At 37.6% G+C, this 14,507-nt stretch overlaps 1 long non-coding RNA gene across 1 annotated transcript in view; it reads right to left on the bottom strand.

Moving 5' to 3' along the window:
* Nucleotides 1-1,405: 1,405 nt before the first annotated feature.
* The window catches only part of LOC116420636, a 102,020-nt gene continuing 88,918 nt past the window's right edge, over nt 1,406-14,507 (bottom strand). Inside the window, exon 3 of the long non-coding RNA XR_004231012.1 lies at nt 1,406-1,916. This is a non-coding gene — a long non-coding RNA (uncharacterized LOC116420636). The remainder of the gene's footprint in view (nt 1,917-14,507) is intronic.

Below are 14,507 nucleotides of genomic sequence, written 5' to 3'. Positions count from 1 at the left end.
TTTTCTTTTTTTTGGGGGGGATGGAGGCGGTGGTGAGTAACAAAAAAGCACTGCCAGATTCCTTGGTTCTGGTTTTGCGTTATCCCCTGTAATCCTTAAATGTTATTGTATAAAACAATATTATTTTTTAAATGATACTTTCCTTTAAATGATGTGGAAGAAGGTAGTCATGGGGACTTGTGACCTTCTGGTTGGGGCCAGGCCTTCTGTAGCTTAAAAGCTTTTTAAAAAAATACATTTGAGACAGTAAAATCTCTGGGACCATGAGTGAAAAAGGGATAAGGTTGGCAAATATTCCCTTACTTTCTCTTACACATATTTTAAGCCTACATAATTCTACTGTAAAAAGAGAGACGTTGACATAAGCACTGTAGAAAGAAGATAACAAGTGGGACTGGAAAAAAATTAAAAATTAAATAAAAAAGAGGAACCAGGTAACAACCTTCAATGGCATTCTGAAGATATGTTCTTAAATGAATTTCCTGCCTGTTTCAGCAACAATTATTTCAGCAATAACAAAAACAGCATAAGTATTGCTGTTAGAATTGAAAATAACAACTTGTGAATAAAGTGTTTATCAAGATGGGTGTTGTTCCTATTTCTCAATCTGACCATCAGATTGAGATTTTAGGCTCATAGTGCCTGATTACTTTTACTTTCTCAATTCTACCATAGCTCTTCAATGCTTTTTTCACAAAGGAAGCCCAGAGACTTAGCTCAATAGTGTAGATTATTTGTTTGGGTACCCCTGTCCATCTATCCCCCTGTATTCCAGGCAACCCGATTCAATAAACACAAAAAAGGTGCTTCCGGTCACCTTTCTGCTCTTTTGCTCATTTTCTCTCCTTTTCCCCCAAGCAGCCCATGAAGCATGATTAGCTGCAACAATGCCCATCCTAATCAACGTCCTCATTACTCAAAAAACATCCAGTTCCGATGTTGCTACCATTTGTGACTCAGTACCCTAAAGTGAAGGTCCCAGAGCCTCTTCTGATTGCCCTTGTAATACTAGATATGGGTTCAGTAGTAGAGCAAAGCAACAGTTTTTTGTTTTTGTTTTTTTTTTAATGCTTACTATGTGCAAGGCTCTGGCCATAATAAATACCCAATAAAAATAGCCTTGGAGAAACTTACATTCAATTCCAGGGAGGGAGAAGAGACAGTATGTTCCTGACTTCAGGCCTGGTATTCTTGCCACTGATTTAGAATTGGAAAGGATCTGAGAGTTCACTTAGTTAAATATTCTTCATTTGGAGATGAAGAGCCAAGATCTCAAGTGAAAATACCAAAAAAAAAAAAGGCAGGGGGTCAGCCCTTGCTCTCCAGAAGCTCACATTGTAAACGAGGGATTTAGAAAAGGTCTGAAAAAAAATTTTTTGACAACTATGTTTCAACATAACTGGTTTCCTTTATTATCCTATGTTTGATTTATATTTGATTTCTGCATTTAGAAACGTTCTTCTAAGAAGAGGTCCATAGGCATCTCTAGACTTCCCAAAAGATACAGGAGACAGATAGATTAGGAGCTATTAAATAGGAGGAGACAACTGAAATAAGAGGTTTCATTTGCAACTCAAATAAAAGAGCCCCACGGTTCTTAGGATAACATAGCAAAGCCTCTTCTATACAGTTACTTTTGCTGACAAAATTAACATCTATTTCAGATAATCCACCATTTGACAGGCCCAGGGAGTTTGATGTTCAGAGTCCCCCACATTTTCAATAGCTCTGATGGCTGAGGGGTCAGAGTCTGCATTGCTTCCAGAGCCTTGCTTCTCCTCATGATGCCCTCAGTGATGACTGGATACTGGCCATATGGTCTGTGGGGATGCAGGGATGCAGTTGTTAGCAGGTCCCTTAGCCTTGGAGAGCTGGGCTGTCTCCAGTTAGGTCTGGTGGTGAAGGTAGTAAAGTGACTGTAGAAACAAGCCAAATATTATTTTAAAAAACAAAAAACTCTACATTTATAGAATGTTTTTATAATTACCTCAAAAACACCTGAAACATACTGGGGTTCAAAGCTGATTTTAAGTGACTGGTCCAGGTCACCTAACAGCAGGCAGGAGCCTGGTCTTGACTTCATATTCAATTTTCTTTCTCTGTCTCTGTCTCTCTTTTCTCTCTCTCTCTCTCTCTATCTCTCTCTCTATCTCTCTCTCTCTCTCTCTCTCTCTCCCTCTCTCTCTCTCTCTCTCTCTCTCTCTCTCTCTCTCTCTCTCTCTCTCTCTCTCTCTCTCTCTCTCTCTCTTTCTCTGCCTCTCTTTTTTTCTCCGTCTCTCTCTGATTCTCTGTCTCTATCTTATCCATGTCTCTCTCTCTGCCTTTTTCTGTCTCTCTGTCTCTTTCTCTCTTACTCTTTGTCTCTCTCTCTCTCTCCGTGTCTCTTTGTCCCTGTCTCTCTCCATCTCTGATTCTTATTCTGTCTGTCTCTTTCTGTCTCTCTGTCTTTTTTGGTCACTGTCTCTGTCTCTCTGTCTCTGTTTCTGTCTCCCTTTCTCTCTGTCTCCCCCTCTCTGTCTCTATTTGTCTTTCTGTCTCTCTCTGTCTCTGTCTCTTTCTGTCTCTGTCTCTGTCTGTCTGTCTCTCTGTCTCTCTCTGTCTCTCTGTCTCTGTCTCTCTCTCGATGCCATTACAAAAGCAGAAAAAAGGAGCCCAAAATATGGAAAAGAAACAAAAAAAGACAACATAAAAATGCTTCAGAAAAACAAACATTCAAAGCAATTCTTTTCTTGGGATAATTATAGAGGTAATTAAGCTTTGATGATAGTGGTTTTCAAAATCTCTTGAGAAAAGTAGGTTTATAGGAAAATTATGAGATAAAAGCAACTGAAACACTAAAACATTCTTAGTGTTTCTCTTTAACTTTTGATCATGTTCTGCAGGGGTTAGAATTGAAAAAGTAAGGGCAAAGGAAAGTTGCCTAATAGAGAGCTTTAAGCTATATAATCCACTCCTTTCAAAAATTCATTGGAAATTCTGAGTTTTTTTTTTCAAGGAGAATGCAAGCCTCATCCCCATATAAAAGCCTTTCCTGAGGCCTTGTTTAATAAAATATGTTGAAAGATGGAATTCAAGTATTTCCTCCCATGTATCCCCTCTCTACTACCCTTATATGTTCAACTACAGCTGTCCTGATGTGCATCTTTGGTCTATTCTCTCACTCCTGTACAGACCTTGATTATGTGCCTTGAGCCCCTAGAATCTGGGGGGCTCACTGCTGAAGAAAAAGCAAGAAATTCCTGGAGAGTCTAAATATTCAAGACAATACTACCAGTTTGTTAATGCATCCTACTTATTGCTCCTCCTTGTACCCAGTTAGGCAAGTATCGATTTAGCTTTGATAGTCGCATTTAAGACAAACAGAAAGAGAAAAAAACCCTTCATTTTACAAATGAGAAAAATGAGGCTAATTTAAGTCAGGGCTTCTTAAACTTTTTCCATTTATGATCCTTTTTTACCCAAGAAATTTTTACATGACAGATACAGAGAGAGACAAAGAGACAGAGACAGAAAAAGAGAGACACAGATACAGACACAGAGAAACGGAGAGACAGAGACAGAAAGAAGGAGAGAAATAGAGAGAGAAGAAGAAAGGAGAGACAGACACAGACACAAACAGAACCAGAGAAAGACATAGAGACAGAAGCAGAGAGCCACCAAATGCCTCTGCAATAGCCACCTGTGTTTTAATTCTACATATCTCCTCTGCTTTGAATAGATGCCATTCTAACTCTTAATTACACAGCTGTAAGGCACCAAACCATGTGGACATGTTTGTAGATGAGAACCTTAAAGGAAAACTCTAGGTTCATAGCCATCCTAATTGCTAAATCTAATTAGAAAGAGTAAATCAGTTAAATTAAGGGTTCTTCATCTAAGAGGACCAAACAGGAAGCTGTTAGGCAAAGTTTTTCATTCCTCATTTGCTTCAATCAGCTTTCTCAGTAGGAAACACTGGCTCTCAAAGATGCTATGTTGTGTGGTTTATTTTTGTGAGAGCTTTTATTTCCAAGCTGGAGACCTCACCAATTGGCTTCCAATAGAATGCTAATTCTGTTTCAGAATAAGAGGAATCAGACCCCTTCCTGATGCACCTGAGAGGGGGAGTAAACTCATCCTGATCACCCCATTATGAAAGACCTGACGTGCATACAATAATATGGGAGCCTGGATTTAGAGCTGAAGGGAATTTAGAAATCATGATATCATAAATCTAGAGTCAGAAGGCTCCTTAGAAGATGATTAACCCCTTTATTTTACAAATGAGAAAACCGAGGCTAATTTAAATCAGGGCTTCTTAAAATTTTTTCCATTAGTGATTCCTTTTCACCCAAGAAATTTTTACATGACCCCAGATATATAGGTTTATAAAATAGGCATACAAATCAAATATTTATCAATAAGAAATGATAATTCTACAACCCCACATTCAGTTATGAGATCCCACGTGGGGTTGTGAGTTTACAGTTTAATAAGCTGGGGTTTAAATGACATCCAGTATCATCCAGTCAATGAGGATCTGACCCAGGTATTGAACCAGGATTTGTCACAGTGATTGACAAATAGTAAGAACTCAATGTGCTTGTTCATGCTGAACACTTCACATTTCTAAAAATTCAGCACTACATACCACCTCACTAAATGAACTTTCCTGGAAATTCTGTGAATTTTCCTTTAATTCTTCTGTTTTTCTTTCCCTCTTTCTTTTTTTAAAACTATATGTATCTTCATTCTTATCTAACTCCTGTTTAACTTGAAATGTCAACTGATGCTGGGCAGCAGAGAGTTGTACTGTAGCTGAAAAGTGTTGCTCAACTGTCCCTGGGAAATGCCATTTATATATGGGACAAAGGATATCAATAACTTTAGTAGCTTGTTTTTGTTGTTCTTGTTTGTTTTTGTAAGGCAGTTGGGATTAAGTGACTTGCCTAGGGTCACATAGCTAGGCAGTATTTCGTGTCTGAGCCAAATTAGAACTCAAATCCTCCTGTCTCCAGGGCTGGTGTTCTATCCACCCTTCCCATCTAGCTGCCCCTAACTTTAGTATCTTGTAATGATAAATAATTCCATAAACATACAATGAGAAACAAGCTGGGATGGTTGATACCATAACACTGGTATTATATTATTTTATTATTATTGATCAGAAAACAACAAAAATCAAAATTTTGTTTTTGATCTGAAACATATGAAATGTACCCTTTTCTGTAAAATAGCTTAGTCCCAAAGGTGACAGAGTGCCGGATTTAAAGCTAAGAAGATTCCTTGTAATGCGTTCAAATCTAGCCTCAGATTATTTACTTACTAGCAATGTGAACCTGGGAAAACCCCTTACTCCATTTTACCTCAGTTTCCTCATCTGTAAAACAAGGTGAAGAAGGTAAAGGCAAACCACTTCTGTCAATTTGCTAAGAAAACCTCAAATGAGTTCTCAAAGGGTCACATAAGACTGAAACTACCGAACAATAACAACAGCAACTAAGGCCAGAAAGAATATTTGCCCTATAGAGAAAAAGTGAGGTTTAGTTACATGACAGTTATTTCAGATAAAACCTTGTTTTATCTACAGAGTTTTAAACATGATCATTGAACAGCAGGCATCTGTCTGATAAGATGGCAGAATAGCAGTATTTTTGAACTGGCAAGGATCTTTAGAGTCCCTCTAATTTGACAGGCAAGAAAAATGAAGTCTGTTGAGATGAACACTCCTCTGTGATGGAACCAATGATAGAGCTCTGGTTCTATGTTCCAATGCAGCCTTGGACACTTCTTAGCTGTGTGACGCTGTTTGTCACAATTTCTTCATCTGTAAATGAGCTGGAGAAGGAAATGGCAAAACTCCAGTATCTTTGTCAAGAAAGGCCCAATGGGGGCACAAAGAATTGGACATGACTGAAGGGACCGAACAACAATATTATCCATGTGCTTAACTGAATGCATGATCCGTGACAGGCACAATGCCTTCGTTATGTTTGTTTCTCTCCCAGAGCATGGCATGGAGTTGTTGGGTGTGTTTTTTTCAGTCAGCACTTTTACCAAAAGATTCTTGAATAAATGAATATAAAGCTCCCAGAATTGTCACACTAAAGAATAGCCAGCCCATCAGCGTGTCAGCTGGCCAGCTGGGTCATAATGGAATTATGTATAACACTATAATGCCCAGAGGATGAATGTAGGACTCCTGACTGACAAAGAAGAGTGGGAAAAATGCTTTATGATTTCACATATGGAAGACACTCAAGCTCGTATATACATCCACACACACAAACACAAACACATAGATATCTCTTTTATCAGCACGTCTTGCTGGTATCTTGGCACAAATATCTTGGATAGAGGGCTAGACTTGGAGTCCAGAAGTTCTGGATTTTTTGTTTGTTTTTTGCTGAGGAAACTGGGGTTAAGTGACTTGCCCAGGATCACACAGCTAGGACGTGTTAAAGTGTCTGAGATCACATTTGAACTCAGGTCCTCTTGACTTCAGGGTTGGTGCTCTATCTACTGTACCATCTAGCTGCCCCCAAGTCCTGGATTTCAATTCCACTTTTACCATTTACTAGTCAATCAGTCAACTTTTAGTACTTATTTATATGGGATATTTTATTTTGTTACTTATGTTAATTATCATTATTTATAATAACAAGTATATATTACCTCATAGTAGGTCCTTAATAAATGTACTCTGAGAAATCTGCCTCCATTTTTTTTTATGCTTTGTCTTTCCCCATTAGAATGTAAGCCCCCTGAGGATAAGATCTATTTTCCCTTCTACTTGTATTTGGATTCTCAGCATTTTGTAGTGTCTGGCACATATTAGGGCCTTAACAACTGCCTGTTGATATGTTTGACTCAAAAAAAGAAAGTTCTACAAGGTTTTGCAATGGTGAGTGTTGAAAACTATCTTTGCACATATTTTAAAAATAAAAAGTTATTATTAAAACTTTTTTTAAATTGGAAAGTAGCAAAAAAAAAAAAAAAAAAAGAAAGAAAGTTTTTATCACTAAAAGTCTTGGCATTATCAAATCATCCAATATAAAAAAAAACCTGATATAATTTTTATCAATGGCATGATATTAAGGAAAAAGAATTGCCATCTTCTCTGCCATTGCACTCCAAGGTTCATTTGTTGTTCATTCATTCAGTTATGTCTGACTCTTCATGGCCCCACATACCATTCTATTATCTACTGTCTCCCCGTAGCTGTCCAAGGTCATGTTCAATACTTCCATGACACTATCTGTCTCACCCTCTGCTGTCTCCTCTTTTTGCCTTCAGTCTTTCCCAGAATCACAGTCTTTTTCAATGAGTCCTGTCCAATCACAAAGTATTTAAGTTTCAGCTTCAGTATTTGCTCTTTGAATTAGTAGTTTGAATTAATTTCTTAGAGTATTGACTGGTTTGAACTCATCCTCTAAGGGATTCTCCAGTCTTCATTCAAAATTCAACAATTTGAATTATTCAAATAATTCTTAAGCAGCAATGAATCTTTATTTTTGACTTGTAGCTGGAACGTTCCATATGTATATTGTCCCATATTAGAATGTGAGCTGCTCAGAATTCTCTAACCTTTCTATCTATATCCCCAGTGTTTAGCACAGTGCTTTATATATAGTAAGCACCTAATAAATGCTTTGTTCATTTATTCACTATTTCATTCACTGTATTTGAATCCCTAAGACAGTATATAATGGGAGTTTAAGAAATATTTGTTAATCTATAGATATATAGAATTTAAAATTTTTATGTCAGAGAAGGCTAATGATGGACCAAAGGGGAAAAAATGATAATCCAAAAATGTTAGCAATAGTTTCAAACTCTTAATTTTTAAAAGTTCATTTATTTTTACAATTTCTGAATGCAATAAGATGATAAAACAGCACCCCTGAAAAACTTTTGCGATGATTTTATGGTACATAGTTTAAAAGATTTTCATTTTTAATTTCTTTTAATAAATTTTGTTGTTGCTATTCATTCTAGAAAGATCATTGTGTTAGAACCATTGAATGCTTGTCTTGGAAAGCTCCTGCATTCCATGGCAAAATGTAAAGGAGAAGGAAAAAAGCATTCTTGGTATTTCTAGGCTTTTGGAGCTTATTTGAATTCAAAGTATTCTATGAACAATATAATATAAATCATGATGACATTTTGGGGATATCTGCACAATGGTCATTCGTATCTTTCTCCAGTTGACAATGTGTATCTAAAAGATACAAACTTTAAAAGCTTGAAGCTAATAATCACTTATAATCCTGTTTTCAGATTTGGATGGAGAGGAAAGGTTATTTATATAAATATAAAATAAAGAATACAGAAGTGAAAATGGAAAAATCATTTCCTGAAACTTTGAGGATATTTGCAGCTACATTAGATTATCTCTGAAAGAAGATCTCAAGGGGGAAAAAGGTTCTTCAAAGTATCTTTTTTAAGGGTTAAATCAGCATTCTGTGAAAAAAGAAGAAGGAGAAGGAACCTTGTATCCAATGTGCTTTATTGTTGTTAATATTGTTGTTCCTCAGCTAAATTCCACAGGTAATAATTTCTTTGGGGTAACTTCATTCATGTTACTATTCCTACCTCCGGCTTCAAAGGAACCCTGACTATTATTTGGCCTTTGGAGGAAAAAAAAACTCTTGGTTAATGAGTCTGGCTGTAATTACACAAATGCTTAACTAATAGCTACTTTTAATTTAATTTAAAGGAAAACAACATTTAGCTCATTTGTACCTTACATTTAGTAAATTCAGTTGCTCTTACTATGGGCATGAATAGTACTCATGTTTCAGATGAGCATCTGCTTCTTAATCATTTCTGATATATGTGCATGTGCCGTGTGTGTGTGTGTGTGTGTGTGTGTGTGTGTGTGTGTTGAGACATTCTCTAGCACTAGAATCTCTGAAGAACAAATTAATTTTTTAAAAATTACGATTTTCCTTCATTTATCAATTCCAAATTCCAAGTCCCAATCTCAATTCCAAATGAAATAATATCTGTATTTAAAAGAAATGGTTGGAAGAAGGCCAGGTGGATGAAGGTTAGGTATCACATTTCTAAACTGGGTTGATTTCAGGGCAAGTTTGAAATGTCCATGAAACCATTTATTTCAAATCCACAGAGCATTTTGCAAGCGTAGCTCATTTAATCCTCACAACAGCTCTATGAGGTAGATGTTATTATTTTCCTATTTTACAGAAGAGGAAACTGAGGCTGGGAGAAGTTCAAATGATCACATAGCTAGTAAATGCCTGAGATGGAAACCATTCCTGGATCTTTCTGATGCCAGATCTACAGCTCTTCCATTATCCTAATGTCTCCATTCTCTCCTGTTATAAAATGCCCTCTTCTTCCTCATTCCCTTCTGTCTCTCTGACCCCTTATTTCTGGGTTATTATAATTCACATCCACTGTAATGGGCTGAAGGGTCTCATTATGCACAAACCTCAGCATGGGAGGTATTACACAAGTACATAGCAATAACACAGAGGCTATTAGGGATGACTCTCCCCACAGTCAGTGCAGGCTCGATGTGGTGTAACAAACATGAATTGTACATGCAAGTAGCGGAATAGCAAACAATATAAATCAACATGGTGTTGGAAAAGATCACCAGAAGTCCTAGAAGGAGGGTATGTAAACAGTCACACATACAACTTCTTCAGCAGCCAAGAGATAGTCTAAAACCAATCTATTGTCCATTGCTTCATGTGTCAGGGAATCCAATAATCCCCCTGAGTTTTTGAAGTTCTGTAAAAGTCTTTTTATGTGTTAGGGAATCCAATGATTCCAGAAGATTTTGAAGTCCTGTAACAGCCTTATCATTTCTCAGAGAATCCAATGATTCCTGAGAGTTTTCAAGTCCTATGTCTCAGAGAATCCAATGATTCCTGAGGGTTTTCAAGTCCTATGTCTCAGAGAATCCAATGATTCCTGAGGGTTTTCAAGTCTTATGTCTCAGAGAATCCAATGATTCCTGAGGGTTTTGAAGTCCAATAATCTTTGATGTGCATGAGTCAAATGGCTTAACTGCCACACTCTTTCAATGGTGAGCACAATCAGCAACAGAACCACCCGATATTTCTTGGGTCGTCTCCTTTGTTTCAAGGGTCTGCTCCGTCTCTCTGCGAAGGACAAGGTGAATACAGCTCATTGGCACCCATCTGATTCCTTCTTTACCTGTAGAGATACAAGCAAACCCTCTCCCCAAAGCAGTTAGCCTATCTGGTCCATTCCATTCACCACTTTCTGGGTCTCTCCACATCACCTGGCGATTATCTAAAGATAGTGGAGCTGCTCACACTGGACACTGCCCTTCCGGTGGCTTATAAAACCTGTCTGCCAGGTGCATCTTTGTCAGAAATCAAGAAGTTAATAGTATAAAGGGCTAGATTTAGAAGTTCTCTAGGATTACCTGTGGCTCCCCCTTTCTTTTGTTTTTGGAGGAGCGTCTTAATATCTCTGTTTCTCCTCTCTACTATTGCCTGTCCTTGAGGATTAAAAGGTATGCCCGTGGTGTGTAAAATCTTATACTGTGCACAAAAGTGTGCAAAATGTTTCGAAGTATAAGCAGGACCATTGTCTGTTTTTATTGCTTGTGGCACACCCATAATGGCAAATGCTTGTATGAGGAATTCAGTGACCACTCGGGCTGTCTCTTTTGCTGCTGGTATTGCAAAAGTGAATCCTGAAAAGGTGTCTACTACAATATGGATAAAAGATAGATGACCAAAAGATTTATAATGGGTCACATCCATTTGCCAGATTTCATTGGGTCTCAAACCACAAGGGTTCTTTCCTGGAGGCAGTGTAGGAGCATGGAAAGGAAGGCAAGCTGTACAGGCTTTTACTATGCTCCTCGCTTCCTCTCTTGTTATTCCAAATTGTAAATGTAAAGCTCGAGCAGTCTGGTGATATTTAGAATGAGATGCCTAGGCTTCTTGGAATAAAGGGGTATTGACCAACATAGTTAAAAGGCTATCTGCCTTTGAATTGACATCAAAAATGGGACCTAGAAGTCCACTATGAGAGTGGACATGTAATATATAGATCTTACCTGGATGCTTTCTCACTTGCTCTTGAAGTTTCTTAAAGAGCTGATATATATTAGAGGCTACAAATTTTATTTGGGCTGTGGCAATTCTTTGTACCACACCTACTGAATAGGCCGAATCAGATATTATATTTATGTCTCCTGGATAATAAGTAAGAGCTAGAATGATCGCGTACAATTCATTCTGCTGAGTGGACTGAAAAGGAGTTCTGACTACTCTCTTTATAGTTAGATCATGAGAGTACACAGCACAAATATTATGCTTGGATGCATTCATGAAGATAGTTGGTCCTTTAAGAGGAACTTTAGAAACTTTTTCTTCAAGAATCCATCGCCAATTATGTAATAGTCTGGTTATCTTTAATGGAGACCCATGTGTAAAATTTGGAGCCATGGCTAATAAAATTTGCCACTCTGGGATGGTCTCACAACACACATTAATTTGTGTGTTGGTATAAAAGATATATATCTTGTCAGGTCTTGTCCCAGATAATTGTACTGCTTGCTTAGTGGCCTTTAATAAAATTCTAGCCACAAGCACTGGGTAGGGAGTAAGGCTTTGTTCTGGTTGTGCTGGGAGGTTCACCCACTCTATCACACTGTCTCCTTGATGAAGGACTGCTGTGGGTGCCTCTTGTGTGGCAAAAACTGATATTTCCAAGGGTTTTTGAGTGACTCTTTCAACCACATTGGATAAAGCCAGTTCAACTTCTCTCAAAGCCTCTTGAGCTTCTTTTGTAAGCTGGCGTGGTGAATTTAAAGCACTGTCTCCCCTTAAAATGTCATATAACAGTTGTAACTGATAGGTAGTCAAGCCTAACACTGGTTGCATCCATTGGATATCTCCTATCAATTTCTGAAAATCATTCAATGTGTTTAGCTTCTCTGTTCTTAAGGACAGTTTTTGAATTGTAAGCACCTTAGGGTATACTTCATATCCTAAATATTGAAAAGGAGCATGTCTTTGAATTTTTTCTGGTGCTATGTATAATTTGTAATTCCTTAGTGTTTCTATGGTCTTTTGTAGACATGCTTCTAACATTTGTTCCTCAGGTGCACATCCCAATATATCATCCATATAATGTAATAGCATAACTTTTGGGAATGCTTTTCTTACTGGAGCAAGAGCAGCAGCAACATACATTTGACACATAGTAGGGCTGTTTTTCATTCCCTGTGGCAAAACTGTCCATTCATATCTTTTATAAGGCTCAGCTAAGTTAACGCTGGGCACTGAAAAGGCAAATCTTTTCATATCCTCCTTATCCAGAGGGATAGAATAGAAACAATCCTTAATATCTATGACCCAAAGAGGCCATTCTCTAGGCAATTGAGTAGGAGATGGAAGTCCAGGCTGAAGAGTTCCCATAGTTTCCATCTGTTCATTCACCTTTCTTAAATCTGTTAACATCCTCCATTTTCCAGATTTCTTTTTTACAACAAACACTGGGGAATTCCAAGGACTTAGAGAAGGTTGTAAGTGTCCTTGGTCAAGCTGCTCCTGTACTATATCTAATAAGGCCTGAATTTTATCACTACCTAAGGGCCACTGTTCTATCCACACTGGTGTATCAGTTTTCCATTGGATAGGAACAGGTGAAAGTGTTGGCAGGCCTTCAACAGCAGCCCTGCTTAAAAAACCGAAGTACTCATTTTTAACCCTAATTGCTGTAAAACATCTCTTCCCCACAGATTGATGGGGATTTTTTCCACTATAAAAGGATGATCCACTTCCTGTGCAGCCAGGACATTAAAACAAACACAGAAGTACCTAATAAATTTCCCCCAGGAATATACTCTTTTGCTCAGTTAGCTAGATCTTGCTTTCAGATAACCTCCAGAAGTAACTAAATAAACAGGAAGAATTCAAATAAACTATACCAAAAGAAATGTACAAAATATACAAAATCCCAGATTGGGAGCCCTTTTAAAAAACAGGCATCCCTGGGTTTGATTCCCTTTGGTGTCCATTGGCTAAGAGGAACAAATCAGAAGACCTCAGTATTTGCATATGGAGTGACCCAGAAGACCTTTAAATATCAGTAGAGTAGGGGTACTGAGAAATCAGCCTTGAACAGTCTCTTTCCTCTGTTTATTTATTTAATGAAAACTCGGAAGTCTCAGCGGAGTCACAATTCTCCCAGGGAGGGAGTATGATCCAACTGAGAGCAAGGAAGAGCATGGGAAAATGTGCTGGGTGGACAATCCCTTCACAAGTAGCCCAGCAGAAGATAGCCCCATTCCCCATCCTTCCAACCCCTGGCCAATCACTATGTGCTGGGCTTTGAGGGCCCTCATAAATCTCCTGTGCAAGGGTCGGCTTGGCCTAGGACAGGCAACAAGGGGCCTATGTGTTTACCTGACCTTTTTGACCTACAGGCACTTCAGAAACTGTGCTCTGCTGGAGGGATGGAGTAATATTTAAAATAAAGCTGAAGGCAGCTGCAGTTTGAGATTAAATAAAATGGGCAGAGTTTGGGAATTTTTTCCCTAAAAAGTAGCACTGAGCCATCAAGATTCATGTTTTGATAAGAAAATAAGTTTGTAATCTACCCCACTCACATGCATTTCTCAGTAGTATGTTTCTTTTCCTTTTTTAATTTTTTCCATATCAGTGATTGGCTATGTGATGTTGAGGAAGTTGTTTCATGAGTGTCATTATGAAATGAGAGTGATGGACTGTATTTTCTTTAAGGTCCTTTCTAGAGTAGAATTAACATAATTTTAGTAGAATAATTAGAATTAAATTTTTGTTAACTATATTTATGTAGCACAGAGTAAAGATTGTATTTCCTTTTATATCTTTAAAAGTCTTGTATCTCTTTTTTTAATCTGTTTTTTCTTGTACAGCAAGAGAATTATATAAATATGTTTATACATATTGGATTTAATATATATTTTAACATATTTAACATATATTGAATTGCTTGCCATCTAGGGGAGGGGATGAGGGGAAGGAGAAGAGAATCTGAAACACAAGGCTATGCAAGAGTCAATGTTGTCAATTTATACGTGCATATGTTTTGAAAATAAAAAGCTTTATTTTAAAAAAAAAGAGTTGTATCTTTTTAGTTGCTATAGTTGCATGTCGTTGTGGTCTCTAGAGTAGTTGTTCAGCAAAAAGTTCATTCATGTGTGCTGTCTTGCTAGTCACTATTCAGGAAATGCTGCTCAACTACTATTAAGGCCAAACAAATCTTGGCTATGTCTTAAGTGCTATAGATAAATAGCCTACACTGTCTTAAACTTTGGAATATACCGTAGAGATTTGTGTTGTTCATCCAGCATATTGGGATGCAAAGGAATTAAGGAATCTGTGAAAAACATTTAGTATGCATTTACTGCATACAAAGTGCTGTGTCAAATGCTGGGAGGTTATTTAAAAAAAAAAAAAAAAAAAAAAAAAAAAAGCAAAATACTCAGACCCGGCTCTTGTGGAGCTTACATTCTCATCGGGGGAGAC

The sequence above is a fragment of the Sarcophilus harrisii genome, chromosome 1, assembly GCF_902635505.1.
Source record: "Sarcophilus harrisii chromosome 1, mSarHar1.11, whole genome shotgun sequence".
Lineage (NCBI taxonomy): Eukaryota > Metazoa > Chordata > Mammalia > Dasyuromorphia > Dasyuridae > Sarcophilus > Sarcophilus harrisii.
Note: the sequence above shows the minus strand (reverse complement) of the source record. Positions and strands in the feature narration are given on the sequence as shown.